A 17,063-nucleotide genomic window follows, 5' to 3' on the forward strand; every position below is an offset into this window, starting at 1 on the left:
GAGTGCCCTCTGGAGGGTGCGCACTCCGGCCCTGCGCAGCTCACAGAGCGCGCGAGTGAAGCACACGAGCAGTGATTCAGGACATATAGCAGGAAGTGAAAGTCCGCGCCGTTTTTCAGCAGTCACGTCACATGACCAACGTGGCATGACCAACGCCAGCGAATCAGGAAGGTGGATGTCACAGTAACGTTGTCCAATGACATCAGCGAGAGCTCAGCACAGCGTATCCTCGTTCCTCAATGTTTACACAGCACCGGATCAGATACGTAATGGATTGAATACATGGGCCCTGGCGGATTCAAGTTGTTCCGCCTGTGGAGTAATTTCCCGGTGTTTTAATGTGAACGGACAGTGCATCCGCGACGAAAACGAGACGGATACGGTCTAATGTAAACACCACCATACTGAAAGCTACCCATCCATCTGTCATCAACACCCTGAAGGCCAAATGGCTTGTCAGTTGCCAGCCTTTTTTGAGGATGTCTGTATCTATCATGAGCATACTTCATCAACCACTGGCTTGCTTGTCCTGTCACAGCTTCCCCAGATAAACAACCATTCACATCTATGGGCAATTTAGAGTAGTCAGTTAACCTAACTGCATGTCTTCAGGCTGTGGAGGAAACCCACACAGACACAGGGAGAACATGCAAACTCCATACAGAAAGGCTCCCATCAGTCATGGGGTTTGAACCCAGACCTTCTTGCTGTGAGGTGATAGTGTTAACCACTGCACCATTGTGCTACCCAACTCATCCATAATGCTCAAAATTAAATCAGTTCTGCATATGCAAATCAGGTTCAAAAATAGGGTGACCAGATGTCCCGGTTTTACCGGGACAGTCCCGATTTGGGGTTGTGTGTCCCGAGTCCCGACAAAAGTCTGTCGGGACACGGATATGTCCCGGTTTTCACCACTCGCGACGTTTGCGACTGAGCAGCGTGGGAATCATTAGCGGAGAAATGTCTGCATTTACTATTTTGATGAATTGACAGGAATCGCAAACTTTCCTGGTTGCTGCCCCCTGGCCCTGTGGCATGGGTGTTTATTTAGCCACATTATTCCAGACAACAGAATGTGTTGCCATGCAACAATAAAATAAACATTAACTGGCGCGAATGTTCTTTGTCTAGCAGCTAGCAGCAGTAATGCCGCAGCAATTATGCCGAAAAGAAAATGTACCTTTTCCAAAGATTTACAGGGCACCTACCCCTTCCTCCGAGAGGTGCAGAACAATGCGCACGAAGCCTACTGCACACACTGTAAGTGTTCCTTCTCCGTAGCCCACGGTGGTAACGCCGATATACAGGATCACATTAAAACTCTTCTTGTAAATATACGTAGGCTAATGCATTTTGTTTAGGGTGGGTGGATTGACAGTCACCTTAGCTTTGTTCCTGTGCTTTGTTCCTGTACTGAGTTGGGTAGCCTATGTTGCAAATGCTGTGCGCTCCTCTGGGGGCTTTCCTCGGGCTGTCGCCCCTCTCCTCCTTTATTGCTGTTTTGTTTGAGTGTATATTCTCAAATCACTTGTCTCTTTTTTGTTTCTGTTTAACATACCATTCTGACAGTTTGGCCATATTGCTGTGTTGAACAGCTTGTTGCACCTTCCATTAAAGTGTTCACTTTTGTACATATCTTCTTGCTTTATTCATTCAGTTGCGGGGAATGGTTAGTAAGGTTGATTCTGACCTAGGCTATGTTGAGATCACATATCTACTTTTTAAGTTCATGCTATAGTGCATACAATTTTAGAGATATAGCCTACATGTGCATATGCATTCTTCTTGGTGTTCTCACAAACAGGTGAAATAAATCAGTTTAAATTTGGCCTATGGACATAGCCTGGCCTATTCTCAGCCATTACAAAATCTGTTGTCTGACCATAATTTAACTGATCTGTATACCACTATGCTACTAGATAACAAAATGCCTGTTTGTTTTATTTAATGTGAGATGTTGATAAATGTGAGCTTCAACAAAATGATAAGAGCACCTCTCTGAGTGTCATGTTTAAGTAAAAAAAAAAAAAAGGTGTGCGTGCACGAGCATGGTCGCACGCAAAAGTGTCCTGGTTTCAGACTAGGGAAATTTGGTCACCCTATTCAAAAAGCACGCCCACACTTTCATATGTAACCACTTCAATTGAAAGTTTTGCTTTATTTTTTTCTAGTTTTATGAGTATTTGCAAAATAATATTAACTTTAACCCAGCAACGTAAGGAAAATATACACTTTGGGTTTTAGGTGCATATTAACATGAAATAATTGAGTACAGTTCTTAAATGATTTCTACCAATTTTCTTTGTGTGTAAAAATCACAGATTTGTTTTGGAATATTTACTGAAGTACTGAATCATGTTTGTTTTTCAGCGTATTTCAGTAGATTTTCACCCTTGTCAGATCTGACAACTCTGATTTGTATAGAAATCAGGCAATGCCGATTACTGTATGACTGCTCTGACTTCAGATACACAAAATGTTGTTTTTTTTTTCTTGTGAAATCAAAGACTTACCCTGACACAAACATTGGACGCCAAATCTGTTATTGAACTGACTTCAAGTGGATTTGCAGCAACAGCTTAGTTCAATTTACTGGGATATTATATAATGTAATTAAAGCCACATTGCTCTTATTCGGATATATAAATATGTTCATAATATTCTTGGTTGAAAACATTTTGACTGTTTTTCATTTCAGTAGTTCCTCCTCTTTTTCTCCTTTTCTTAAGATGAAGAAGTGACACAGATGCTGCTATGATTAAGCCCTGTGAAGGAAACAGGAATTAATGAATATGAATTATATAAAATGATTGCATTTATTAAAGTCTGAGACTCTATTTCTGAACTTTCCACTGAAAGAATGCATTATGTCGAAAGTGACATTGTTTACAAGCTACTTGTTTTTCAGTTATTGGATTAAACCCATTCAATTCAAGTGACCAGTCAAACAATCTATTAACTATAATGTTATATTACATTAATGGCATTTAGCAGACGCTCTTATACAGAGCAATGTACAATATACCTAGAGAAGACTGGGGAGCAGGCTTGTAGTACTCAAGTCCAGGACTCTGACTCGAGTCCGACTCGTGCCCTAATTTTAAGGACTCATGACTTGACTTGGACTTGAGCACTGATGACTTGGACTTGGGCTCGTAAATTGGAGATGAGAACTCAGATTGTTTTTTTCTAAGATGCCATAATAATTTGGCATAAGATATATCTACATTAATTTTTATACTAATTTCATGCAAAAGAATGCACATTCACCTGGTCATATGTCATGTTCAGGAACAAACTAACGTTACTGGCATTAAAATGCCTGTAGAGAATGCCCCGAGGATTGTTCACTTTGCATTTTGAAATGCACACAAGTGCCAATAGCACACCAAATTAAATCCAAGTTCCCTGCCATGTAGTTCCATGGTGTCAGAATCAAAGCTTTTGTTTTTGAGATGCATCATGTTTGTGTAACCTGGTTATGGTTTTGAAATGCACACAAGTGCATTTGTTACAATAAAGCACATTAGAGTGTTATGTTTGTGAGAGTGTTATGTTTTTGATATGGATGTTTAACATTAGTGCCACCAGCAATACTCAAATCTATCAATGTATTTTAGAGAGTGTGCATGTGTGACAGCTGTGTCATTTGTGTCGGACTCAACTCAGATCAATAGTGGACTCAACTCTGACTTTTCTTTAATTTTTTTTTTTTAATTGAGGTTTGCCACAATAAATAACAAAAATAACAAAAGTGGCAGGAGAATAATACAGGGCAAAGCCCCAATTAACATTCAACCCCTTAACAAGATACAAAACATTGCAAAGCATATTTAGACGATTAAAAACAAGAAAAACAATAAATATAAAAAATAATTGTCAATTGACTAAGTAACAAAAATATCCAAATTAAATAAATATAGGTCATGGTGCCCGGTATGAGCGCAATCTTGAATTATAATGGCTACGAAGTAGATTTTTGAGCTCAGGAACTGACATAGACTGCTTTATATAACTGGGGAGAGTGTTCCATAATTTTATAGTTCAAGGAAAATACAAATTAGTGAAATAATCTTGCTTATGCGACGTAAGAGGACGGAAGTTGTTAAAATCATAGTTACGAGTTCTATAATGGCTGGTTGCAGGTGACAAAAAGTTGTCAAAATTTGCTGTTATTATTCCAACCTTGAATTTGAATTGGAGGACTAAGTCATGTATCTCCCTACGGAATTCTAGAGGGAGTAAATTTAGCTTACACAGCCTGTCATTGTATGTTAACTCTGCGGCCAGATAGTTTAGAATAAACTTTGTGGCGCGACGCTGGATGTTTTCCAACAGCTTTCAATGTTTGACTGTATAAGACAGGGGTGTCAAACCTGATCCATAAAGGGCCGTGTGGCTGCAGGTTTTCATTCCAGCCATGCAGCAGCACCCTGATTTGGCTTATTCAATCAACTGACACACCCACCCTTTAATCAAGGGTGGGTGTGGCTGCAAGTATTTGACTGTGTGAAGACAGTTCAGTTGATTGAATGAGCCAAGTCAGGTGTGCTGCTGCATGGCTGGAATGAAAACCTGCAGCCACACGGCCCTTTATGGATCAGGTTTGACACCCCTGGTATAAGAGGACCACAAAGGCAATGCATATTCTAATATTGGCCTAACTAAAGTCATATACAGTAACTGCCTAGTTGATACATCACAAATATCACGCCCACAAACACGCTTCATATGACACAACACTTTGTTTCCCTTAGCACAAAGTTCCTCAATATGGGTAGCCCATGTGAGCTTATTAGAAACAACCACCCCGAGATCGAAAGTTTCAGAGGCTGTTTCCAATGCCTTCCCAGCTAGTTGATAATTATTTGGAGTCCTTTTACGTGATCTCAGCTTTGACATGTGCAAAACCTTGCATTTAGAGATGTTAAACTGCATGCCATGATCCATACTCCAGTCATGGAGACAGTTCAAGTCACTCTGCAAAGAGGCGACGGAACTTGCAGATTCGATAGGGCAATAAAGCTTGCTATCATCTGCAAAGAGGGCGAGGCTCGACCCATACTCAAGATACCTTGGCATGTCATTAGCATATATCAAAAACAGTAATGGACCCAAGATGGATCCCTGAGGGACTCCAGAAGTGACGGGCAACCACTCTGAAAATGTGCCGTCAAGAACAACCCGTTGATGCCTGTCTGTCAAGTAGCAGAGATGTTAATGACTTGAACACTGGGGACTTGAGACTGGACTTGGGCTTGAGGTTTAGTGACTCGACTACAAACACTGCTGGGGAGCAGCTGGGGGTTAGGGCACTTCAGGGCTCAAGTGCGCTTCAGCCATTCCTGGTGATCCAGTGACCTTTTGGTGCAAAAGCTGCTTCTGTAACCATTCGGCCATGGCTTCTCAAGCAACTATGTTAGAATGTAATAATAAATACATTACATCCCCCGAGTGGGAAGCCATAGCCTAATGGTTAGAAACAGAGCTTTGGGACCAAAAGGTTGTCGGTTTGATTCCCTGGACCAGCAGGAATGGCTACCCTTGAGCAAGACACCTAATCCCCAACTGCTGCTCTGGGTACATTGCATGTCACTCTGGATAAGTCTGATGAATGCCTGTAATGTAACATAGGTGGTCCCTTGACCCCTGTTAGAGAACCACTGTTTTGGAGAACCTTCCTAATAACATTACAATGTTCTCATACCATTTTTTAGGTTGTTTTCTCTTTGAATTCCCACAAAAGCTCCTTCGCGTCCGTCAGCATTATGGTTACTATAATAGTTGGTGTGTGTACGTCTGTGAGAGAGACCAAAAGAGCAGTGAGACACTTGATTCTGAAACTGGATTTAACAAGAATTACAGTCATTACAATCTCAAAGGACTATTTAGATTGCGAAAAGACGACATCATGCTCTGCAAAAGTATACCTTTGTGGATAGGTAAACACGAGACAACCAAAACATCAATTTACAATGTAAGCCTGTACTTGCCTTACACTGTGAAACCTGAAATTTAGCCCGGTTCCATGCAACCATGTGTGGGCTTTTGCCACCGTTCAAAATTACAAGTCAAATACATTTTGTCCTTTAAGCTCGCCACTACTGCATAATTAACATTCCCTGGTTGTTTACTGTCAATTATTGAACTCAGCAGTTTTCCTATGGAGCTGGTCATTATGCTGGAGTATGACTACTAATAAAGAAATCCCTTTAAGACATTGGATAGACAGGTATTCTTACACACAAACAAACCTCATGTAAACACACAATGCCTTTAACCAGAGATGACACTGATAGATGATAAGATGTGCTCAAAAGACCAATAAATACTTAATTCATTACAATATTCAGCAGGATTTGTACATTCTTGATAAGACTTCGCTTAATCTCTCGCATGAGATATGTAGGCATGAAACAGGACATACTTTACCATACTTTCTGAACGGCTGAATGTGTCAACATAAACGCACAGTGGCATCATCATTGTTCATGTCATTAAATTGAAGCAGTTCTAAATATAAATATCATGCATGCATAGTGTAACAACTACGAAGCTTTTAGTGCGAATCAATGACAAGCTTTTTAAAAAGCACTGTTCACTGGAGCAAAAAAAAAAAATCAGGCCACTTGTAGACCAGTATAAATTCTCCCACAGTCTCGCCACATGAATACACAGTCCCGCTCACCAGTGTTTACAGAGTTAAAGGCCGTTCTGCGTATGTGCTGGTTGTTATAAAACAAGCAAACCACTTTTCCTACCACACACAACGTTAAACAGCATTTTAGTGCCACTTTTGCTAGAAACATGCATTTACTCATAGTTTTTCAGGTCACTGCATTCAAACTTTTACGCATTTCTCTCCATGGCCAAGAGTTGTTTCAAAGTTGGCTTGAATGCAGTCAGAGAGACATGGTATGTGAGAATATATGAAAGATTAACACTCTGCTGAGGACATTATAGTGGCCATAAACAAGTGTGTTGTAACTTAACCCCAGAATCTCATAATTACGAAACTTTTAATCTTCACAGAATATTTGAGGGGCGGCACGGTGGTGTAGTGGTTAGCACTGTCGCCTCACAGCAAGAAGGTCCTGGGTTCGAGCCCCGGGGCCGGCGAGGGCCTTTCTGTGTGGAGTTTGCATGTTCTCCCCGTGTCCGCGTGGGTTTCCTCCGGGTGCTCCGGTTTCCCCCACAGTCCAAAGACATGCAGGTTAGGTTAACTGGTGACTCTAAATTGACCGTAGGTGTGAATGTGAGTGTGAATGGTTGTCTGTGTCTATGTGTCAGCCCTGTGATGACCTGGCGACTTGTCCAGGGTGTACCCCGCCTTTCGCCCGTAGTCAGCTGGGATAGGCTCCAGCTTGCCTGCGACCCTGTAGAAGGATAAAGCGGCTAGAGATAATGAGATAAGATGAGAATATTTGAGTAGAATATTATATACTATGGAGAGCATATGGAGACTAGTGCATACTGCGTAACAACAATATGAAGTGAATTTGTGATGTAATAATTTTACAATACAATATCACAGTTTTCAATGGAAAATGCAAATAAAAAAGAAAGCAGTGATTTCTAAATTGAAGTTTTGTCTGGTCAACTTCATTTCATTTGTTAATATACAGTGTTTTGCAAAAGTATTCATCCCCCTTGGTGTTTTTCCTGTCTTGTCGCATTACAAACTGGAACTAGACTGCATTTCCGCAGAGAAAATGCAGTGTGCTTGCTGAGCTGTAGCAGAACAGCTATCATGCTAGCATGCTAAAAGCTAGCATGCCAACATGTTAATGCCAACATGCTAACAACTAGCATGCTAACAGTTAGCATACTAACGTGCTAACAGCATACTAACATGCTAAAAGCTAGCATGTTAACATGTTAATGCTAACATGCTAATAGATAACATGCTAACAGCTAGCATTCTAACATGCTTATGATTAACATGCTATTTGTTAAAATTCTAACACTTTAAGGCTAATATGCTGACAGCTATCATGCTAACAGCTAACAGGCTAACATGCTAATGGCTAGTATGTTAACTTTTAGCATGCTAACACGCTGAGGGTGACATGCTAACAGCTAACATGCTAAAAGTTAGCATGCTAACATGCTCAGGCGAACTCGCTAACAGCAAACATGCGAACTCTCCATGCTACCATGCTAATCCTAACATGTTAACAGCTCTCATAATAACATGCTAATGGTAAACATGCTAACAACTCGTGAGCTAACAGCAGGCATGATATCGTAATGGGTAGCATGCTAACAGCTAGCATGGTCACACGTGAATGCTTATATGCTAATTGCTATCATGTGTGCGTGTAAGTATTCCTAATAAAGTGGCCATTGAGTTGAAGTTGATTTGCTGTCAAAGTCTCAAATGAGCAGATCCTTGCCAAATGCATCATCACCAATGGGGGAAGGGAGGAATGACTCAGTCAAGCTTCCATTGATTAGCGGCAAAATGGAGAAAAAAATGGACAGATGAAAGGCAAGACAAAGACAAGTGCTGGTCAGAACCGATATCATGTGTGTGATGGGTGATTTGGCCTGAGGTGCCATATGAAGTTTGGTGGATGTGTGGTGAAATGTTACTGAGCAAAATTCCATTCATTTGAATGGGGCCAAAAATCAATGGAAGCCTATGGAGGTAAAAAGAGATGCGTGAAAACCAAGGAAAAGATGAGTGCAGGTCTCAGATGAGGGGATGGATCTGTGCGGGGACTTGGCCTGAGGTATCAAGTGAAGTTTCTTGAAGTTTGGTCACTTGGTTAAAAAAAATTGATGGAGAGTGAAAGTTTTTCTCCTGAAACACCATTCATTTTCAGTGGGGCCAAAAATCAATGCAAGCCTATAGAGGAAAAAGGGATGAGCAAAAAGAAAGGAAAAATGAGTGCAGGTCAAAACTGATTGCATGCATGTGTCGGGGGAGTTAGCCTGAAGTTGACATGAGGTTTGGTGCGATGGAGCGTGTCCGAGTAGGACGATTCGATTCATGAGCCCTATTCATTCTCTATGGGAAAAAAAAAGAAAAACGACAAGAACAAGAGAACGGGCGCGTTGATCCAAAAGCTGTATACAAGCACACTAGACCACTTCGGGCCCGACGTCTCAGAGTTGGAATGGTGTCTCGAACGCCCTTGGAGGAGTAGTGGATCCAAAAAAACGTGTCGGAATAAGGCAGAATAAGTAAACTTAAGAAGAACAATAGTGTGCAGCACACTAATTAAAATGGATTTTTTGGAGGGTTAGCACCATTTGATTTACACAACATGCCTACCACTTTAAAGGTGCAAATTGTTTTTTGTTTGTTTGTTTTTTGCTGTTCTATATATATCAGATAGACCACTCAACACCAGCCAATATTATTTAAATAGACAACTTTTCAGATCAAAAAATGTTAATTATAACAAATGTAGAAAAAAATTACTACTTGGGTGTGATTTGATGACATCACTGCTTTACAGCAGTTTTTCCATGTGCCTAGGACTTTTGCACAGTACTGGATATAAAGATTTTTTTTGTTTTGGGTTTTTTTAGTTGCTATGTACTCTATCTTGATAAATATGTCAAAACGTGTGATGACCCTGGGGCATGAAGGCATGTTTGTAATAATATAATCCTGCATAAATTTAAATTGAATTAGTATTAATATTCAAGAGGAGCAAAGGTGACAGTTTAATACTTCTCCATGCATAGAGCTCATGTAATGTTGTTTGATTCATTACTCATTTGTAAAGCCTGTGTGCAAATGACACACTATCACTCCCCATGTATGATGGTCAAAACCTCGAAGCAGAAGCTGGGTTTCCTGATACCGTGTCTCCAAACCTTGAAACTGATAACATGCTATCATAATAGCAGGTGCAATGCTCCAGGAGCGACTAAATCCTTTGTGGGTTAACTATACACAAGAGACAAGCTCGAGGCCAAATTATGAAAAGCTCTCTGTCACTGTATCTTTCCAGAAACAAAGAGGCGACTGAGGAAATCTCCAGCAAGCAGAATCATGGAGAGATATAAAATGAAAAAAAAAAAAAAGCTTTGTTGTTATTTTGAGGACATGGGCATGTGTAATTATGAACCTGATGGATGAGTCTTAGGATTTCAACAGTAAAGAGAAAATCTACATTGCTTCAAAGGACAAGTTCTAAACCAGCAAACCATAAAATGAAAAGTTATGCAGAGTACAATACTTGCGAAAATAACAAACAGAAGTTATGGCTGTTTAGGTGTTTTTACAAGATTTGACCTTGGTGACCTTGACCTTTGATCTTGACCCACCAAAAACGATGTCTTTGTGTGACCCTAGTGAGTTGTCCTGTGCATTTTGGTAAAGATTGGACTATGCTAAAGCACCAACAAACAAATGGACAAATGGACAGATCAACATGCTTGCAAAAATCTCCGATTTTCGCAAGTAATGAAGTCTTCTAGAGTAAGAAGTGGGATTTAGTAAGCTAGAAGACCAGCCTGAGTCAAGAACAGCTGTTTATACAACTACATAAACCTATCATTTTGTACTGTATTATATTGTATACATGTGCATTATATTGCCACAATACAGAGAGGTTTGTTTTTCTTTTTCTTCTTACATATCCCAACATGATTTATCCCACAAGAAGTTCAAGTATATTTAAGTATAATACTGTGTGAAAGACTCAGATGCATATAAATCAATTCTGAATAATAGACCCAGACTTTCGTGGTGTAAAAGGATACAGTATTAATACACTCACCAGCCACTTTATTAGGAACACTCAACCACCTGATGTTTTATGCAGTTATCTAATCAGCCAATCCCTTGACAGAAGCACAGTGCATAAAATCATGCAGATACAAATCAAAAGCTTCAGTTAATGTTCACTTCAATCATCAGAATGGGAAAAATTGTGATCTCAAAGTGTGAATTTCACTCTGGCATGGGTGTTGGTGCCAGATGTGATCTCTGGTTTGAGTATATCAGAAACTGCTGATCTTCTGGGGTTTTCACACACAACAGTCTCTGAGTTTACACAGAATGGCGTGAAAAACAAAACGCACTGAATGAGCGACAGTTCTATGAATGGAAATGTCTCGTTGATAAGAGAGGTCAGAGGAAAATGGACCGATTGGTTCAAGCTGCCAGGAAGGTTATAGTAGCTCATAGCAACTCTTTACAACTGTGGTGAACAGAAAAGCATCTCAGCATGCAACAGCAGAAGAGTACATCGGGTTCCACTCCTGCAGCCAAGAACAAGTTCCTATTAAAGTGGCCAGTGAGTGTGTGTATTATATTAACATAGAACCATGAATCTACAGTATAACTGTTGTATGTGAGTCAATGCTAGGACACAATGTTAATATTGTCATTAGACGCAAAACTCCACAGTATCTCTATAGTGTGTCTTCTCAGTGAACACATGGTTGTTACACTAAAGGTTACTTTTGTTGTAGGTCTTGTGGCTGCACAAATAGCATTTGCTGATTAGTTGGTCACATAACCAGAACAGAAATGTAGCCTAAACCTGTGCTCGGACTCAATAACCTACCGAAAAACCTCAGAAGTGTTGCTTTTCTGACAAGTTCTTTGAAACATCATCTGTATTTGATTTTAAGCTTGGACAATACTTAGTTTTGGAGGTGATAGAAGTGGAATGTCTTTATACTGTGAGAAAGTGCAAATCATCTTTTCCCTACAGGATTTAATTGAATTTTTACCCAAAAATTAAACGGCTATATTATATTACTGTGGTTATTTCCATAGAGATACCAAAAGGATTAAAATCTCAGAGATACACCAGTAATAATTACGTCACTCCACCTCTCCATCTAAAACTAATCGATTCGGAATACGACGCAAGACAATTTATATATTTTAAAAACTGACTAGTACTTATAGTACAGTACAATAAATCGAAGTGTATAATTCAATTATTACACACAACAGCAACATAGTAATCTCACTGGCCACTGAAATGATTCCTTCTGTCTATTTGGTTTGGTTTTAGTGAGATGATAGAAAACAGCATTTCCTGGCATGTCTTTATATATTAAAAAAAGCACAAAACCTCTTTTGACCAACTTGTCATATGCATACAGTACCAGTCAAAAGTTTGTATGCCCCTATTAATTCATAGGTTTTTCTATATTTTGTATTTTCTACATTGTAGAATAACACTGAAGATATCAAAACTATGAAATAACATATGGATCATATATGGAAATATGTGGCAATTTAAAAAAAAAGTGTTAAAAAAATAAAATGTTTGATATTTTAGATTCTTCAAAGTAGCCAGTGTTTACCTTGATGATGCTTTGCACACTACTGGCATTATCGTAACCAGCTTCATGACGTAGTCACCTGGAATGCTTTTCAGTTAACAGGTGTGTCTGGTCAAAAGTGAATTAGTCGATCTTTTTTTTTTTTTGCCTTATTAATGCATTTGAGCTCAAACAGTAAATAGTAAATAATAAAAATACAGTAAATATCCCTATTCCACACCATGACTGTAGTAATCCATATTATGTCAAGAACTGCTCAAATAAGTAAAGAGAAATGACATCCAACATTACTTTAAGACACAATGTGACTTTTAGTTCATAAAAATAAAGAAAAACAATGAATTAGTAAGTGTGTCTAAACTTTTGACTGGTACTGCAGGAAGGTGCAGTCTGTGAAAATGACAAACATTGCAGCTTTGTTAAGGACTAAAATCCCAGACATACATCAGTAATAATTAACACAATTCCTGATGTAAAGCTAATCCTGTCTGAAAATGGCTAAAGATAACTTACACAAAAATCCTAGGGAACCTACAGTAAGTGCAAAATTCTAGGCCTCATTGAGCAGCAAAACATTTCCTTGTCTCTTTTAGACAATTATGTTTTTTGTTTGTTTGTTTGTTTTGCATTATACCCAAAAGGCTGTGGAATATTTTATCCTTTTACAGGATCAGATCTTGCCTTTCGATTGACAATTTTAAACCCTGCCTTCAGTCTTATTTTATTCTCCATACCGCTTGCAGTGTATAAATACCAGTCTTCTGCGGTGCAGTGTCTTTTTTACTCATTATTTTATTCCAGTGCAGTCTTTTATTGTGCTTTGGGTTGTTTTTGTGCTTTTATAGTGTCCCATCTTTTATTGTAAGTGGTGATTTTGAAGTATTTAATTTGTGCTTCTTTGCCCTTTTCATCCTTTTCATTTTCAGTCCAAGTCTTTGTTGTTTTTAGTTTAAATTAAATCAACCTCATTGTACGACGTCTGCTCTTTTTTAAAACATTATAAATAAACTTGACTAATTTTGTCACACATGTAATTACAGTAATTACTGTATCTCATCATGTAGTTACTGGTTAAATAAATTACCAAGTTATACGTAAGGGAATGATGTGCTGATGTAGTATAACAAGAATGAACTCACTTTCGCTGTCTAAAAATAATGCAAGTCTTTTTATTATTACTGACCCAGAGAAACTGTTTCATGAATTATTATGCTCTCTAATGGTGTTGAGCTTGACGTTGATAGTATAAAGCCTACTTCAGAGAAAGCTACAAGGTTTAATTAACATAATCAGGTATTACAGTGATCCTCAGTGAGAAATCACGTGATGTTGAATGAAAATGACTAGAGAAGCTTTTATTTCAGGAAAAGGGTTTCTTTTGATGCTGCTTTACAACACTCTCTGCTCCCAGATGTATGGCTCTGGTGTGTAAAACTGTGTGGACAGTTTTATATCCTGATGCTCAACTGTGGCTGAGTTTCTCTCTCTAAAACTGGAGGACACCCAAGTGGATGTGAGCACCTAAAACAGATTTTATTGGAGAAAATAGAACACCCTAACGGAGTTAGATGTCAAAAAGGCTGTTTTAAAAACTGCTTACTATAGAACATAAATCCACAATGTGGGAGCAGGTTCAAGTTGTTGCTAGTACTTCACACTTTCCCCATTATACCCTCACCAGCTACTTTAATAGGAACTTGTTCTTGATTCTAAGATCCCTGTTCTTGGCTGGCAGGAATGGAACCCAATGTGGTCTTCTGCTGCTGTATACTAAGATGCTTTTCTGCTCACCACGGTTGTAAAGAGTTCCTATATCAGGGGTCTTCAATCCTATCCGCAAAGGGCCGGTGTAGCTGCAGGCTTTCATTACAGCCAAACTGGAGGCTCACTTGATTGTTGACTGGAGACGAGGGTGAAATGATTAAACAAGTGAAATCAGGTGTAGCTCCTGCTTGGTTGGAATGAAAGCCTGCAGCCACACTGGCCCTTTGTGGATAGGATTGAAGACCCCTGTCCTATATCCTTCCTGGCAGCTCAAACCAATCTAGCCATTTTCCTCTGACCTCTCTTATCAACAAAGCATTTGTTTCCACCCACAGAACTGTCACTCACTCAGTGTTTTTTTTTGTTTGTTTTTCACACCATTCTATGTAAACTCTAGAGACTGTTGTGTATGAAAACCCCAGGAGATCAGCAGTTTCTGAACTACTCAAACCAGTCCATCTGGCTCAAACCAACACCCATGCCACAGTGAAAGTCATACTTTGAGATCACAAATTTTCCCGGGCAGCACGGTGGTGTGGTGGTTAGTGCTGTCGCCTCATAGCAAGAAGGTCCGGGTTCGAGCCCCGTGGCCGATGAGGGCCTTTCTGTGCGGAGTTTGCATGTTCTCCCCGTGCCCCGGGTTTCCTCCGGGTGCTTCCATTTCCCCCACAGTCCAAAGACATGCAGGTTAGGTTAACTGGTGACTCTAAATTGACCGTAGGTGTGAATGTGAGTGTGAATGGTTGTCTGTGTCTGTGTGTCAGCCCTGTGATGACCTGGCGACTTGTCCAGGGTGTACCCCGCCTTTCGCCCATAGTCAGCTGGGATAGGCTCCAGCTCGCCTGCGACCCTGTAGAACAGGATAAAGCAGCTAGAGATAATGAGATGAGAAATTTTCCCATTCTGATGTTTGAAATGAACATTAACTGAAGCTCTTGATTTGGATCTGCATGATTTTATGCATTGTGCTGCTGTCAAAGGATTGGCTAATTAGAGAACTGCATAAAACAGCAGGGTTTTTTTTCAGGGGTACCTAATAAAGTGGCAGATGAGTGTAATATATAATATAATATAATATAATATAATCATAGAAATTATATATATCTTTTTTATTTTTGTTGCAGAGTCCCATGGCTTTCCATAAACAATACAAAAAAAAAAAAAAACTACTCAAAGCTGGAAAGTTTCACAGTAAAAATGTTTTTTCCCTATTTTTTATATTAGAATATAAACCAGCACTCTACTGCAGTTTTTTTTATTTATTTATTCACTGTACAATTTCCATGGATGATGGACAAGTCAAAATTTCATCCTGATTTTTTTTTTTTTACTTTTTTTTTCAACAAATGTAATTTAACTTATTATAGAGTTAGCTGACACATTGGGAGAAAAAAGTCACATAGCCATGCCTAGATATAAAATTATGCAAACGTCATAAACCCCTAATGGTTAAATGATTTCATGCAGAACCGTCTACACTTGACTAAATTTAATAACAACTCTGAAAGCTTCATCAGAGCTCAGTGGCAAGCTATTACTATTATATCTGGGAATTCAGCGCAGGCAAAACTTAGCTAGACACACCAAAACAGCAACAGGGCAAAGGATTTTGCAAGGGATTAGCGGCAGACTGCCAGGTAGCTCTGTTGTGTGTAGTTATTGATGTTGATTTTAAAAGTAACTAAGTAAATTACATGGGGAAATGAATACTTAAGTCTGAGTGAAAAATACTGTGGCGAGCGTGCGTGGAAGAAGAGTCTGGAGACAGAAAGCTTAGTTTCTCGGTCGTTAGCCTGTCCTACTTGCTTTCGATAGCACTGACTTGACTGCTTTATTATTATTTGCTAACACTACTGATGAACGCTACACCGGCTGGAAGGTGACTTCACTGCTGCGCTGACGGCGCCAACTCATGGTTAAGTTAGCGTTGGCCTTTGAGAAGGTCAATGATGATAAATTTTTGGTCCCTCCCACTATAAATCAATATCTGATTGATTAATTCATCTGTCACTTCCTACATAAAACATACACTGTCATGACCTTCTGTCCCAGCAATGAAGTCCTAACCAATGAGTGAGCCAACTCGAAACTCTTCTCAGCCTAGAGACAAACAACAAACAAAATCTCATTGGATAACTCGATTTTAATGTTTTCAGGAGAGTAACCCTTTTGTTTCTGAAGCAAATTTGATTTTTTTTTAAAAATGAGGCCAAATTAAAAATAGAAAAGAATAATTATAATGAAATGATGAAAGCAGTTAAAGAATGAAAGAAAGTAAATATAACATTTGAAATGCTGATAAGTTTGGGCCTTCTTTGAAGGCCTAGAAGGCCCTGATGGTTCATCTCTGTCAAAGCTACCTGTGCAAATACTAAATTCAATACTCAGCACACACAGCTCTCAGTTTGCGGTCTGCCAAAGACATTTTGTGGTTTGCCAAAGACATTTTGTGGTTACAGCCTGTACTCGGTTGGCCGTTCCTGTGTATTTACCACCCCTGTGTTTATGGCTAAGTGCTGAATTTGCATCAAGACACAACGGGAGTCTTAAACCTGGCATCACCAAATGCCTGCTTTTGAATCCACTCTTTGTACTGGATCTCTGAATGGAGCAGAGATGCATATTATTTCCCTATAACCACAATGAGAACCACCTGGCAAAGGTAAAGTCGTGTAACTCTGTTCTCCACTTCTTCTTCTTGTGTGAGTGTGTACATGGGGCTGCTCGTCTTCCTTCCATAAAGGATGATTTGTTTTTCATGGAATTTTTATCAGCAAAAAGAAAGGCATGTGGTTAAAAAAACTTTATTTTGCTTCCTCCTCTTTTTCCGCCATTGGTATTATACTGGAGGAGTTAAGGGTTAAGCAGGTTAAACAGCATGTCCCTGTGGCCTAGTGACAAGGCTAAGTATTTTCTCAGCCATAAAACACAAGGAAAAAAAACTGATCCAAGAGCACATTAACATATATTCCAGGTGGTGTTGAAAGCTTGGCTGCATTATTCCTTTATTTACTTTTATTATACTTGGCATT

General features: G+C 39.3%; 1 long non-coding RNA gene across 1 annotated transcript in view; it reads right to left on the minus strand.

Annotated features, from left to right (window-relative positions):
* Positions 1-2,701: 2,701 nt before the first annotated feature.
* Positions 2,702-17,063, minus strand: part of LOC132883168 (uncharacterized) — a 50,442-nt gene continuing 36,080 nt past the window's right edge. Inside the window, exons 2-3 of the long non-coding RNA XR_009654287.1 lie at positions 5,711-5,802; positions 2,702-2,768 (exon numbers count right to left, since the gene is read on the minus strand). This is a non-coding gene — a long non-coding RNA (uncharacterized LOC132883168). The remainder of the gene's footprint in view (positions 2,769-5,710; positions 5,803-17,063) is intronic.

The sequence above is a fragment of the Neoarius graeffei genome, chromosome 3, assembly GCF_027579695.1.
Source record: "Neoarius graeffei isolate fNeoGra1 chromosome 3, fNeoGra1.pri, whole genome shotgun sequence".
NCBI lineage: Eukaryota > Metazoa > Chordata > Actinopteri > Siluriformes > Ariidae > Neoarius > Neoarius graeffei.